The sequence below is a fragment of the Pinus tabuliformis genome, chromosome Q (genome assembly GCF_031772625.1).
Source record: "Pinus tabuliformis cultivar Carrire ecotype Pingquan chromosome Q, CPIR1, whole genome shotgun sequence".
NCBI classification, from domain to species: Eukaryota; Viridiplantae; Streptophyta; class Pinopsida; order Pinales; family Pinaceae; genus Pinus; species Pinus tabuliformis.
Window position 1 is genome coordinate 355353149 of NC_142296.1, and position 15968 is coordinate 355369116.

The window sequence follows — 15968 nt, forward strand, 5'->3', positions numbered from 1 at the left end:
ATTTCTCACCCAACGCACCCTCATAGTGCATTTAGGTGCGTTGCAACGCACCTAGTCATTGTATTTAGGTGCTATGCAACGCACATAGCCAGTCGAGCAACTGAAATGATCCTGTTTTGACTTATTCTGAGCAGTTTCTGGTGGAGAACTTCTAGGAGAAGCTGTAATTTGTTGACCTTGTTCCTTTAGGGGTTAGAACAACACTTTTAGGGACTTAGGAGCCCTTGGTTTATGGACATTTCATGCTTGGAGTTGTAAGGCACAAAAATGTCTATAACAATGGGGGGATGCAGGAACCAAGTTTCCACACCCTGAGATAGCAGTGATGTCACTTTATACCCTAAACCTTCTTTCGCGTAGATCGATAAGACTTTTAGGGCTTATCGATATATTTCCCTTAGTCATCCTATAGACCCCCGCGAAGGTCTTTGACTATCTTTCACGTACCCTAAATAGGTGATTCAGACACTTACACACCTCTGTAGTTACTCTTACCATTGTATTTACCAAGATTAGCTTAAGTAGTGGATAACATCAACATGTATTATGATTGTCTTCGTGTAAACAGATATTCCTACTTGCGTTCATATAGCAAAGTAATACACATAGATTCACACATCAAATCAACATTAAATCATAAACCCATTATTTAACATAACATATGTTGGAAATAATACTGAGAGGGGGGTGAATCAGTATTATCAAGCAATTTACCAAATCTTCCTTATTTGATCTTTTGAATTATTCTTGCATATCAGTACCATAAATAATGAGCATGAATAAAGAAAATAGACAGTCACACCAAAGAACACAAGATGTAAGGTGGAAACCCAATGCGGGAGAAAACCACCTGCTGCAATATGTCTCTATCTTCTTTCAAGAAATTCTTTTTACAATGATTTTGTACTGGTGCAGTCCTTTACCAGCACGCAGGCTGCAACCTGCAGAGAGCTACAACTCTCTCTCGTTTTCCAGTCTCTCCTGGAAGGGAGCTACAACCCCCTACTTCTTTTCATGAAGAATCAAATGATCAACAAGTATACAACAGATACAGTCCACTACAGATATCAGATCAGTAATTACAGAAATAACCCAGAACACCTTATGAACAGAAATATACAGTCAACAGATCATCTTAAGACAGGGACGCATATTTTCTTTCTGTGACCTGCGACTGGACGCAGTCTACCTTCCACTGTTCTGCGTGCCGACGCACTGTTCCTCTATGCTTTGCTGCGACCGGCGCACCCAGAAACACTATCGCGCCGCGTCTTTTTCTTCAAAGACGCACCCAATAACACAGTCGCGCCGCGTCCTTTGCCTCAGAGACGCACCCAATATCACAGTCGCGCCGCGTCCTTTGCCTCAGAGACGCACCTGAGCCTTTACTGTACTGCGTCCCGGCGCACTTTCCCTTCACTGAACCTGCGTCCCTTCAGATATAAAAGATATGAGGACTTCAGAACCAACCCAAACACTCAGATCCACAGATCTGATCATGCGCCATAGAGATCACAGTCCATTAGAAGATTCGCCTTCATAGATCTGGACTAGATCTCACCAAAAGATCTTCAACCAAGATGATGCCTAATCCAAATGAATTCCTCTGCTTTATATAGGCAAGCTTCTCCCCAAAACATGGAACAATACCACGAGCCGACACCATAGAAACACAAAACCGTCGGCTAGATACCACACAAGAAACCCCCACGTGCTTTTCTCTGCCTTGAAATGTGTGCACTGGGCGGACGCACCTCCTGAACGGATGGCCTGCGTCCCTGGACGCGGGTTCTGTATGGTATACCTGCGGGGACGCACTTGCTGAACATATTTCCTGCGTCCTTCTTGATTTATCACCTGAATGGGTTTGCCATCAAGGACAACACCTGAATCATAATGCCAACAATCTCCCCCTTTGGACTTGATGGCAACCACATAATCTTCAGCTTCATTCTCCCCCTTTGACATCAAGGGCAAAGGGTATGCTCCCCCTATGCTCATGCATCTCCAGATCTGTAACCAGAAATCCATCATGAAGGAGATAGAGACATATTACAGCTATTTCCAAGATCTCCTTCTCCATAATGCCAACAATGCATTATGTGCTCCCCCTGAGCCTATACCACCAATAGGAAGATGATCAACAGTAAGATGACGCATCAACAACCCCCAGCTTTTGCCTGAGGTATTCAAAAGTGTCCCTGGGCAACGGTTTGGTGAAAATATCAGCAACTTGTTCCTTAGAAGGAACATACTCCAACTTGACCTTCTGTTCAAGTACTTGTTCCCGGAGAAAATGGTACTTGATTGGTATGTGCTTGGTTTTTGAATGCATAACCGGATTCTTTGAGATGCTGATTGCACTTGTGTTGTCAAATAAGATAGGAATAGGAGGTGTACAAGTGATGTGATAATCCTGCAAAGTTTGCATCATCCAAAGAAGTTGGGTGCAACAAGATGCAGCAGCAACATATTCCGCTTCAGCTGTAGACAAGGCAATTGAACTCTGTTTCTTGCTGAACCAAGATACCAGTCTGGAGCCCATAAAGAATGCACCGCCACTTGTGCTTTTCCTGTCATCCACGCTTCCGGCCCAATCTGCATCTGTGTAAGCATGAAGAGTGAGATCTGTATCTCTAGGATACCATAAGCCATAATTTTGAGTCCCTTGAAGATATTTGAAAATTCTCTTCACTGCTTGAAGATGAGTCTCCTTTGGATTTGCCTGAAATCTTCCAACTATTCCAACTGCATGCATGATGTCTGGTCGGGTACCTGTCAAATATAGTAAACTTCCAATCATAGATCTGTAGGTTGGTTGATGTACTGCTGCAGATTCATCATTTGCACTGAGACTACATCCTGTGACCATGGGTGTACATACTGGTTTTGCATCTTCCATGCCATATTTCTTCAAAATCTGCTTGAGATACTTGGTTTGAGATAAAAAGATTCCTCCTTCCTTCTGTTGGATTTGCAAACCAAGGAAATATGTCAGTTCTCCTAGCAAGGACATTTCAAATTCTTTCTGCATGACTGAGGCAAAGCTTTGACTCATAGCTTCTTCATTGCTGCCAAAAATAATGTCATCTACATACACAACAAGTATTAGCAATTTGTCATTTTCAACTTTTATATACAGATTGCTATCTGCTGAACCTTTTAAGAAACCTTGTTGATGAAGATATTTGTCCAACCGGTAGTACCAAGCCCTTGGAGCTTGTTTGAGACCATAGAGAGCCTTTTTCAATCGGCATACAAGATTTGGATCATTTCCAAGAATGAACCCATCTGGCTGTTCAATGTACACTTCTTCTTCCAAGTCTCCATTCAAAAAGGCTGATTTCACATCCATTTGAAATACTTTGAAGTTCTGAAAACTTGAGAGGGCAAGGAACATTCGGATGGCCTCAAGTCTTGCAACAGGAGCAAAAGTTTCTTCAAAGTCTATTCCTTCTTGCTACGCATACCCTTTACAAACGAGTCTGGCTTTGTTTCTAATTACTTCTCCATTTTCATTCAATTTATTTTTGAAGACCCATTTTGTTCCAATAACATTCTTATCTTTTGGTCTAGGAACCAGCTCCCAAGTGTTGTTCTTTTCGATTTGCTCAAGTTCTTCATCCATTGCTTTCACCCAACATTCATCTTTGCATGCCTCTTTCACATTTTGTGGTTCGGTGGAGGAAATTAATGCCAAATAGCTTGAAGCTTCTGCAACTGTTCTTCTAGTTTGTATACCTGCTTCTTTTTGTCCCATGATCTGAGATTCTGGATGGTTCTTCTGAACATATCTGGATGGAGTCTTTTCTTCTATTCTTGTCCGTTCTTCTGCTTCTTCGTGAGATTCTTCTTGAGATTCTTCTTGAGGTTCTTCTTCTTCATCATTCTGTCTTTGAGGGTAGCTCTCATCTTCTTCGATGTCTTCACGATGTATTTGCCTAGGAATATATCCCTTTTCATCAACCACTACATCAATGCTGTCAACAATTCTGCCAAGTCTTTTATTGTAGCATTTGTATGCTTTGCTATGTGGGAATAGCCAAGAAGAATGCCTTCATCTGCTCTAGGATCAAGTTTGCCAAGCTGCTCCTCAGTATTCTTGATATAGCATTTGCTCCCAAATATTTTGAAGTGCTTTACCGAAGGAGTTTTACCACTCCAGAGCTCATGAGGGGTTTGAGTGCTGTTCACCCGGACATTTGTCTTGTTGAGAATAATAACCGCAGTATGTGCAGCCTCACCCCAGAAGGTTGCGGGGATTCCTGATTCATCAAGCATAGCACGAGCCATTTGTTGGATTGTTCTGTTCATTCTTTCAACAACTCCATTTTGCTGAGGCGTTCTAGCTGTAGAGAATTCTCTCCTTATCCCATGTTCATCACAGAAATCGAAAAATTCATTTGAAGTAAATTCCCCACCTCTGTCAGATCTGAGGCACTTAATTTTGTGACCTGATTCATTTTCAGCCAAGGCTTTGAAGGTTTTGAATTTTTCGAATGCTTCATCTTTGTGCTTCATAAGTCCTAACCAAACAAACCTGGAGAAATCGTCAATAAATAATATCAAGTATTCCTCTCCTCTAGGTGTTCTTTTCCTGAATGGCCCACATACATCTGTATGTACTAGCTCAAGAGGCATGCTAGCTGATCCTTCTTTCTCTGGAAAGTTAGTCCTGGTTTGTTTTCCAAACTGACATGATCTGCATATGGTGTTGTCAGGAATTTTGATATCTGGAAGATCGCGAACTGCCTGATATTTGCATGCTTTCCTTATTTGTGAGAAGCTTAGATGTCCCAACCTTCGATGCCATAACCAATGCTCTTCATCCTTGCTTAGATAGCATTGTTGTTGTCCTTCTTCAAATATGTACAGATTATTTGGAGTTCTTTTCCCTTTGAGAACTGTTTTACCTGTATCAAGATCACGAACAAGACATCCATTTGATCTGAATATAACCTCGGTTCTTTGATCACACATCTGGCTGACACTTAGTAGATTATGCTTCAATCCATCAACAAACAAAACATTTCCAGCCTTAACATCTTCTTTTAAAGGAGCAATACCTTTTCCTTTTATAGTTGCAGGAGTATCATTTCCAAAAGAGACTTTCTTTCCCTTTTCTAAATTAGAATAAGACTCAAGTTTTTCTTTATCACCTGTCATATGCTTCGAACATCCACTGTCAATGTACCATAGATTTTCTTGTCCTTCTGCATAAAATGCTATCCCACATCTTTCTGTTTGAGGTTCCTTTATTCTCCATGTTTTGGCGCCTGAGGCTTGTTCCTTTTTCTGCTCTTGTACTTTTCTTTCCGGAAACCTGCTTCTGCATTCAAAGTCTTTATGTCCAAAATTATTGCAAATAGAACATTCAACTTCATTTTCAAGAGCTGAAAAGTTGTTATAGGTCCTTTTTGTAATCCCTGTCATACTTCTTTGTTTTTGAGCTTCTCTAGTCATGATTGTTTTATACGCAACACATTGAGCTGCTTTGTGACCAAAGTTATGGCAAGAAAAGCATTGTCCATTGAAGAAGCTTCTGCGATTATTGGATCTACCAGCCAACTGATTGTAATTTCTATTTTCATCTATTCTTGAACCAAATTGAGAGGATTTTACCTGTGGCTGGTTGTGGCTTTTGTTCACCCTTAAGCTGGATTGCCCCTGATAGTTTCTGTTTGACATTTGTCCCTGCTTTACCTGATGATCTTCCTTGTGTTCTTGCTCATTTCTTCTTGCTGCATCAAGATAACTTTTTGAAGTGGATGCTTGAGAAGTTTCTCCATTATAGCCCAAACCTGTCTTATTTAGTGGAGACCGCTGCACACTGATAATCTCATCCAAAGTTTCAGATCCTTTGACAAACTTGAGATTAATAGTTTTTGTTTTCTCAATTTCTTTTCTAAGACCAACAATTTCACCTTCTAATTTTTCAAGATGTTTTTCCTTTTCATCAATTTGGAATTGTAGAGTATCAATAATCATGTTCTTTTCTTCTATGCATCTCTTGAGTCTAGTAATTTCATCATAAAGGTTATCCACATCTACAGCATCCTCATAATCATCATCTTCAAATGCCATTAACAACCTATATTTATTACCTTGTTCATCTTCATCACTGTTTGATAAGCCATCACTATCTTCATGGGTGTAGTAGCTTTTCTTATTTGTGCTTTGTTTCTTATTCCATCTAACTGGTTCCTTTCCTTTATCCTTATAAGAGCATTTTGCAGCATAATGACCTACTCTTCCACAAGCAAAGCATTTGAATGGTAGCTTACCTCTGAACCTTCCAGAACCCCTTTGAAGATTTCTGACAAAATTTGATTCTTCTTCTTCTTCTTCTGGATCATGGCTTGCTTCATAGTAATCTTCTTTGCCTGATGCTTTAAAAGTAGCCTCCCTTCTGTCTGATGGTCCTCCCTTTCTCATTTCATAAGCAGTTAGAATTCCATGTAGCTGAGACATAGTGAGAACTTTGAGATTTTCCTTTTCTTCTATTGCAGATACTTTAGATTCAAACTTGGGGGATAATGATCTTAGAATCTTTTGAACTACTATAGTCTCTTTTATTTCTTCACCCAAATTTTTCATACAATTAACAATCTCATCTACCCGAAGAAAATAATTAGCCACACTTTCATCATTATACATCTTGAGAGTCTCATATTGAATCCTGAGAGTTTGAAGTTTAGCTTCCTTTACCTGTTCATCTCCTTCATAGCTAGTGATCATTTTGTCCCATATCTCTTTTGCTGATTTGAAGTGCATGACCTTCATGAATTCTGTTTGGGATATACTTCCTAATAGAGTACTGACTGCTTTTGCATTTGTTTCATATGTCTTTTTCTCAGCTGGATCTGTAGGAGTAGCTGAAGGAAAAGCATAGCCTGTTTCTACAATGTTCCAAACTTCAGTACCAAGGGATTGAAGATATGCAGTAACTCTTACCTTCCAATAATTGAAGTTTGTCCCATCAAAAACTGGTGGCCTGATTGATGCTTCTCTCTCGTAGTTGCTCATGATGAACGATCTACCTTCAAGCGATCAAGCTTTTCTGAAGGACCTGCTCTGATACCAATTGTTGGAAATAATACTGAGAGGGGGGTGAATCAGTATTATCAAGCAATTTACCAAATCTTCCTTATTTGATCTTTTGAATTATTCTTGCATATCAGTACCATAAATAATGAGCATGAATAAAGAAAATAGACAGTCACACCAAAGAACACAAGATGTAAGGTGGAAACCCAATGCGGGAGAAAACCACCTGCTGCAATATGTCTCTATCTTCTTTCAAGAAATTCTTTTTACAATGATTTTGTACTGGTGCAGTCCTTTACCAGCACGCAGGCTGCAACCTGCAGAGAGCTACAACTCTCTCTCGTTTTCCAGTCTCTCCTGGAAGGGAGCTACAACCCCCTACTTCTTTTCATGAAGAATCAAATGATCAACAAGTATACAACAGATACAGTCCACTACAGATATCAGATCAGTAATTACAGAAATAACCCAGAACACCTTATGAACAGAAATATACAGTCAACAGATCATCTTAAGACAGGGACGCATATTTTCTTTCTGTGACCTGCGACTGGACGCAGTCTACCTTCCACTGTTCTGCGTGCCGACGCACTGTTCCTCTATGCTTTGCTGCGACCGGCGCACCCAGAAACACTATCGCGCCGCGTCTTTTTCTTCAAAGACGCACCCAATAACACAGTCGCGCCGCGTCCTTTGCCTCAGAGACGCACCCAATATCACAGTCGCGCCGCGTCCTTTGCCTCAGAGACGCACCTGAGCCTTTACTGTACTGCGTCCCGGCGCACTTTCCCTTCACTGAACCTGCGTCCCTTCAGATATAAAAGATATGAGGACTTCAGAACCAACCCAAACACTCAGATCCACAGATCTGATCATGCGCCATAGAGATCACAGTCCATTAGAAGATTCGCCTTCATAGATCTGGACTAGATCTCACCAAAAGATCTTCAACCAAGATGATGCCTAATCCAAATGAATTCCTCTGCTTTATATAGGCAAGCTTCTCCCCAAAACATGGAACAATACCACGAGCCGACACCATAGAAACACAAAACCGTCGGCTAGATACCACACAAGAAACCCCCACGTGCTTTTCTCTGCCTTGAAATGTGTGCACTGGGCGGACGCACCTCCTGAACGGCTGGCCTGCGTCCCTGGACGCGGGTTCTGTATGGTATACCTGCGGGGACGCACTTGCTGAACATATTTCCTGCGTCCTTCTTGATTTATCACCTGAATGGGTTTGCCATCAAGGACAACACCTGAATCATAATGCCAACAACATAATCTCATGCATTCATAATAGAAGTAAAATAGCTCATCCACAAGTAATTCTAGAATAATTCTTTTTATTGATGTTCAGATCTCCATTATAGACTCGAACTACCCTATGCACACAGTTGCAGGGGTCTGTGCACTCAGTTGCAGATTTCTACACTAGGCCTCTGCGCACACAGCTGCAAAGCTTCTTTCCTACACTAATACTCTTTGCCCTTAGCTCTCACAGACCCATTACATTAACAACTCTTCAAAACATATCTAAATTGAGCTAAAAATTCCATAGAATCTTCTAAGACTTCCTTCTTTATACAATCCCATGGTCCGCGAACCACGTGTGGATCTCATAAATACAACACAAGTTCCATAAACTAAGGGTGGAAACCCTTGATGAATATTTACATATTCATGCTCTGCAACCACAAAATGTGGAGACTTTATATTATTTATACAAAACTTGGGCCTTTAACCGCAAAACATAGGCTTTTAACCCCAAAATTTACCCTCAGGGACCCGTTCCCATTAGGCCCCCAACACAAATCTAATGACTCACCCCTGAGTCACTCTGCTGGCACAAAGATCTTGTTGTTAAGACCTCCCAGCTCCACCTATACTACTGCAACCTTGGCAGTACACTGCATCACTGCCTGCTTAACTTGCTTGACCAACTGCTTTGTCGCTGGTCCTGCACTATCTGCCTATATTTTTTGTTGTGTTGCTTGTAGACTAGCCAATTTTCCTTTAATGGAGACTGTAAGCACATAGGATTCATCTAGCCAAGGCCCCAATCTGGCCTTCAATACTCCCTCCTTGCACTGTGTTGCATCCACTTGTCCCTTTAGTGCCTTCACTTCCTGCAACTTTTCCAACCTCTTCATGATGGCGACAGTGCACGCCATCACTTTGACCTCGTCATAATTTTGTTGTAGTTCCTTTATTTCTATTTCTAGCCATTGCAAATTGGGATATTTCTATAGGCTGGTAACTACTTCTGGTGACTTCTCGAAGAGTGAAGTTCACTCCTTCACTACGGTAGCTACATCCTTGATAGCTGCCTCGCACTGCTTTCTAACTTCTAGTGGAGTCGAAGGCTAGGCCCTCAAATCGAGCTCCGTGATCTTAAGGTTCAACTCAATTTGAATCTTATCTATCTTTGGCCTTGCATCAGACATGCCTATAGTGAGATTCTAAATTCTTGCATCCACTGGCGCATCTTCTCAGATATTTAGCTCGGGAACTATTTTGTAGGCCTCAACTACCACAACTATGTTGTGCTCATTCTTCTCTATGATCTTCTTAAGGAGATCAATCATGGAAGTCTCTTCTATGAACATATGGGCATTATTTACCTTCTTCTCGCTCATGACATTTAGTGTGCGGCACTCTCTAGCTCAAAGTTTCGCGATCAGACCGTCTTGTACGGTGTGAAGGCTACACTTCGCGGCATGGTCAAGCTCAACCCAACCTTCTTGAGAGCGCTGATAGTGGCCTTGTCAGCTTCCACTTCGGTAGTCAATGCTCCATCCGAGAGCAAGATTGCCTAGAGATCCAAGGAGCAGACTAGCTCTGCTACTTCTAAGGTCTCAGTCACCAAGCTAGTTAACCCCACGCCGCCTTGTCCCACACTAGTCTGCACTTGAGTGGCTTGGATCTGCAGCTTGCGCAGACCTATCTAAATGGTGAGAAAGGCTTTCCTCTTCTTGTTAGCCCCATAATTTGCTATCTTTTCGCCATTTTCCCCTTTCTAAATCATAACCATTTACTAATGTTTTACCTCTTTTATACACCATCATCTTGCACCAGTCCAAGAATGGTGACATATTTTGTATAAACTTTATTTGTCATACTTTTAATTAAACTTAGCATTAATTAATCATTTATTACATGATTTCTTACTTTTAATCACTCTTTATAACATATCGATATCTCCAAAGTTTATTTGGTAGTTAGAGTACTTACCGTGACTGCTAATCTTAGTGCAGGATCAGATCTTGCACGATTGCCAGCACAACAAATCCTTGCAACAGAGCCGAACCTCCTTGATCATTGCCTCATTTTGAGCAACTTCAACCATGACAACAAGATCGATGCAAAGGTAGCCAAAGATCAAATCGCCTCATTTTGACCAATTTCAGCCACGACAGCAAGACGATCCAAAGGCAACTAAGATCGAATCAGCGAGGCTGTAAGCTAGAGATTGGCTACAGCCAGTTTTGCTAACTGTGTAAGTTTAAAGGCCAAAAAGATAAATTCTGTCTTTCGTTATGTAATCAATTGAATGATCTATTTTGGCCTTTGGCCAAAGATCTATATAATGTAGAACGTAAATAGGACTACGGGAATTTTTGGATAGAATAGAGACACTGCCAGAGAGGTGGTAACAGGTTGTTGTATTTTTTTATCGCCCAAATTTGGGCTGTACGATGTATTAGCATATGTACTTTCCTCACTGAATTAATAAAAGGGAGCTCCACCTCATGTTTTAAAAATCAAATTTCTGTATTTGAATTGATGAATTGATTAAAGTACTGAGCAACATTTTTATTTAAAGGGAAACACGCTGGTTAGCTAGGGCCCATCCAACCCAGCACGTTTACCCCATTTCTTGTTTCCTGTAATTTGTGTTTACATTGTCAAGTGTTATTTAATTTTAATCACATGCATTCCTGTTTGAGTGAAAGCGGATCTGTTTTGTGAAGTAGATAAATTTCCTTTTCTGCACTTGATTTCAGATTGGTTTCCCTCCACCTGGTTCAAGCAGGAGAAATAACCCTCCACCAGTGCACATTGGTGTGATATCTCCTTTTTTTCAATTCTGTTTGATTGGTTTTCCACGCCCGGTCCAAGCAAGAGAAATCAACCTACACCAGTGCACCTTGGTGTGATGCAACAAGATTTCTTAGTTTACTTTCCATAATCTTCCTTCTTTCATTAAAAGCTTATGTCAGGATAAATGTATATTGATTGTTTATTTATTCCTACACTCTGCTAAGATCAGAAACATACACTTTTTATGTGTGCAACTTGATTTAACACTATAATAGCACTTGCAATAATTAAGCACTCATTTTAAGAATTAAATGCTAAATGTAGGAAGCTATGATCCGATACAAGATCTAGTTTCTTGCCATGAGATCTGAGTGCTTTCAACTTGGAAAAGTTCAAGCCTTGCAGGAAGTAAAAAGCCTTTAGTAAAGAAACCATTTATACCTTCTGCATAAATCTATGTCCCTGCACTAGTGCAAGTGGACTAGGATAGTACATGACAGATTAGTGCAAGAAGGAAATCTCTAAAGGAGCAGGTTTAAGGGCCCATCTAATGTGACTGCTAAGTGTCTCTGCTAAAGAAAAACACACACTCAGTAGTCAAACAATAATTAGCTATAGTGATTGCCCTTTATCTTCATTCCCTCTTGCGAATGCATTCTTCCTTGTTGTCTTAGATTATTTTGATGGTTCAAGTTACCTTTTTCTCTTTTTATTTTGGTTTTACAATCTTTCCTTTAGAGAAAGTGGGGATTTATATGAGAAATATTCATACCATCTCTGGCATTTTGTGTGCTTCATCTCTAAGTTTACAGATCCCTCGGGTTGACAAATTAAGTACTGAGGAGTTTGCTCAAGTGTAATTCATGCACCCAACATTTCGGTGTCATTTCCGAGGAGGCAATTTGATTTGGTAAGAATTTTTTGATTATACAATAGAGGTAACTTTTCCTTTATTTTTGCAATATTGTTTGGAAAATATTCTTTGAAGGAATTTTACTGGTGTTAATTGATTTCCGACAACATTTTTTATTAGAAGTTTTTTTCTTTCTTTTTTGAAATGAATGCCTATAAAAGGTAAGGGTTCGAAGCCCACTAAGGGCCACAAGAATTATGAAAACAATTCTCATATTGGGTCTCCTTATGTGAGCAAGAAGCCCAATTCAATTCAAACCCATCACATAGGACAGTCCACTTGGATTCTGGTGACAACACCTCAGGTGTGGTTCAACCTGTTGAGAGTGGTTCAAGTAAAATGGAAACAATGGCGGACCATGAAGATGATGTGGAAGGGATTGGTGAAAACCAGATAAGTGGGGAAAAATCCACTTTTACGTTTCCAATTATGGATTGGTGTAGGGCTACACCTAGCATAAACCATACTTAGCCAACTGATGCCAGGGTTAACCTGCACATACACACAATCTGCATTTATTCAACAATGCATCCACAACTGTCCCAGAATATTTAACTCAATGAAGGAGTTAAATCTTTAGACCATAAATGGTCAAGGCCCGTTTATAAAACTATTCCTTTGTATTGGAACCAATCAACCCATTGTAACCCTCTGCCAGGACTATAATAAACCTTCAGAACCACAGTCCCTATATATAGCTTTTCATATGCTTTGGTTTCATACAAAACACTATAGTCGCTAATCTCTCGGCAAAATCCTTACACAAATGAATTCCAATCAAATACGCCTTACTCCTCCTTTATACGGTTTTGTACATAACCCAAGGCTAAAACCTCATTGTAATTTGCCATCGCATGTTCAACAGGTGATACATATATATGCCATCACCCCTCCTCTGACTCTGATATAACTATCAGATCATTTAACACATGATTTTACGTTAAAAGGGTCACGCGATATAAACTATCAAAAATATTAAACATATGGGAATATAAAGGAAATCCTATGCCATTCATGTACCGGACTTCAAATGTTATGTATTTGTGTTGTCAAATACCTTCAGGTCTACTCGTTCCAATTTTTTTCGCTAATAATCCCGATCTCTACCAATGTTGATATCTTATCAACGTTGATCGCCGATTATCACTGTCGATGATATGGCAACACTCATACTGTTGACCCTTTCCACCTTCGATCACTGATATGTGATTTAATTGTGACCATTGATCTGGCCACGATCCAATGGTCCGCGATTAATTGTTGCTAGCTCTTCACAATTCTCCAAGGCTCATTTCGATCACTTTAGAATGGTCTTCCGCCGATGCGATTAAATCACAACTATTGATCTATAAGATCTAATGGTTGGTGAGCATCACTTGCACTTCTCTGCTTATTCCTTGTACTTGGAATTTCTTCGTTGTTTGAGTGAGTTTTATGTGGTTTCTTTGTTTTATTCAGGGCTTCGGCTTCTGACTTTCCACTGCTCAAGCACTCTAAGCTTACTCCTTAGTGTATCCTCACTCTTCTACCTCTCCAGAGATTCGCTTTCCCACTTCAATTAGACTCGATGGTCCATTTCAATTCTGCTAAATCAACCTCCTATCTCTCTCTCTGCGTGTTCCGCAGAACTCTGTTTATAAACCCCTGTCAGAGAACCTACGAGTTCAATTCATAATTCATCAGAAACACACAATTCACACTCTATTGAGACATTTAGAAATAAATCTGTACATATATTAATGTAAATGAAAAGATTACATTCGAGGCTCCTCGTCTCGCCCAAGCCTGATTCTACTATTGGTGGCCTCCTCCTCTGCCCATAGGCTTACATATGCTTATATAGAAACTAGGATTGGATTACTATGAAAGACCTAATCCCATCTTTTAACAAACGCCTAAAGCTCCTTGCCTGCATGCATATGTACATATATGGAAAACTTTATCCATTCCATCTTTTCTCTTTTTAAAAAAAGAAAAGCCTCTGTTTTTCTTAATGGTCCACATCTATTCTCCATTTTGTGCCTAAAATCTCTCCCTTGATCCTAGGATCATGGAACTACTTATGTTCTCATTTATTTGGTTTGAGAAAATCTAATTAAATGACACTTAAAAGCCTAAATGTTAAATTGACTTGAGACTTAGGAAACTAATTTCCCAAAAACACCTGACCTCTTATGTCTACTATTTACAATGATTTTCCTTGGGTTGAATGCTCTTGCATCAGACTCCAAAAGTAGAAAATATTCATGATCTCCTGATCATGTGTTTTCTGGTCTTGGTCTTCCTGGATCCCACACTTTGTTCTGTAACTGTCCAGATGGTTTATTCCTTTGTTATCGCTACACTTCTACTATCTTTTGCTCCATCTTCTTCTTCCAGTCAATCAGGTTCAACTTCTGATTGATCTTGCTTGCTGTTGTTACCATTTTCCTCCATTTGAATTTCTTCATCATCTACTACCATATTTCTTCAATTTTTATGTCCAGCATATCTTTGGGCTGGTCCATATTCTGCTTCTTACTTCTGTCTTCTTCTCTTTGTTTCAGGTTACTGTTGATGTCTTATATGCTGACCTTTCTTTTACTTGCTTCATTCTTTGGTTTACTTGCTCTTGCTTTATTTGCTGCATCCCCATCATCCTTGCCCTCTCTCATGATTAAATCATGACTGTTCAGTAAATTAATTTCTCCATTCCACGGATTGAATTCTTCCACAAAATTCTCTTCTTTCACTTTTATTTCCTTGTTCACTTGTGCCAAATCTCCTCCATCATTTGCAACAAAACCTATATTCACAAAACACTTGTTAAAATTAAAAACATGAGGCCTTAGTGCCTCTTCTTTCTTTGGGAAAATTTCAGTTTGTTGCTCTATTTCCTCTTCCTCTATCAGCATATCAGTATGTTGATTCGAATTCTCAACAGAATTCATGAGACTATCCATTAGTCTCTCTTCCACACCATCTATTCTAATGATGCCTTCCTACTCTTGTCCACTGTAGTGAACTCCTCCTCCTTTAACCTGCTGTTGGTTATCTTTACTTTGAAATTGTTTGATTCCTACCACCTCTTTACCATCTTCAAACAATCTCTGCTCAATCTCTTTGATCACATACTCATACTCATTCATGCTATTTAATGAACCAACAAAGAAACTATTGCATATTCATGTCTCCATGCCTACTTCAGACACATCTTCTTCTTCAAAAACTATAACTGCAGCTTTTGTTCTACCGTTAGGTTCTCTTATCAGTTTCTCCAGCAATTTAATTTCCTCTTCACACTTAGCAAGCACTTCATCACAATGCTCTCTTCTTCTAGATTCATCCTTTACATGTTGTGTTACAGTATTAAAACACTATCTTCCTTTGACCCTTGTAATATCAAGGTCTTTTTGTTGTCACAAATCATTACTTCCCTCATTCAAGAGGTCTTCTCCATCATACTTTGTACTCCCAGAGTACTCCTCCAAAATTTCGATATCTTCAAAAGACTATCCATCCTCTTCAAAACACTCCTTTGTTAGTGTTCCTTTTCCCAAGGTTAAATCCTTTGAATAGGGTTCCTCCTTCTTAACATCCTTCAATAGATGTCCTTCTTCCCTACTATTTGTCTCAACAGTTTCCATGGCTATCTCTACTGTGCCTATCATCATAGTGAATTGACGATCCTTTACTATGTTTTTAGCTAACATAGTATCTTCCTCAAGTTTGCCTTTAGTCCCTTGTTGTTTATCTCCTCCAAAGATATCTTGAAATGGCTGTTTTTATCCTACAATATCTGCCATCATACACAAACGATCAATTTTAAAAATATAAGACCCTATGGTCTCACTTGATGGTTCAGACATCATATCTCCTTACTGTTCTAAATCATTCATATGATTCAAAAATTCTTCGATGGTATCTTCTTCAATCTCTTCAAGCCCTTCACTTAGTTGCTTGGTATTTTCCACCAACTGTA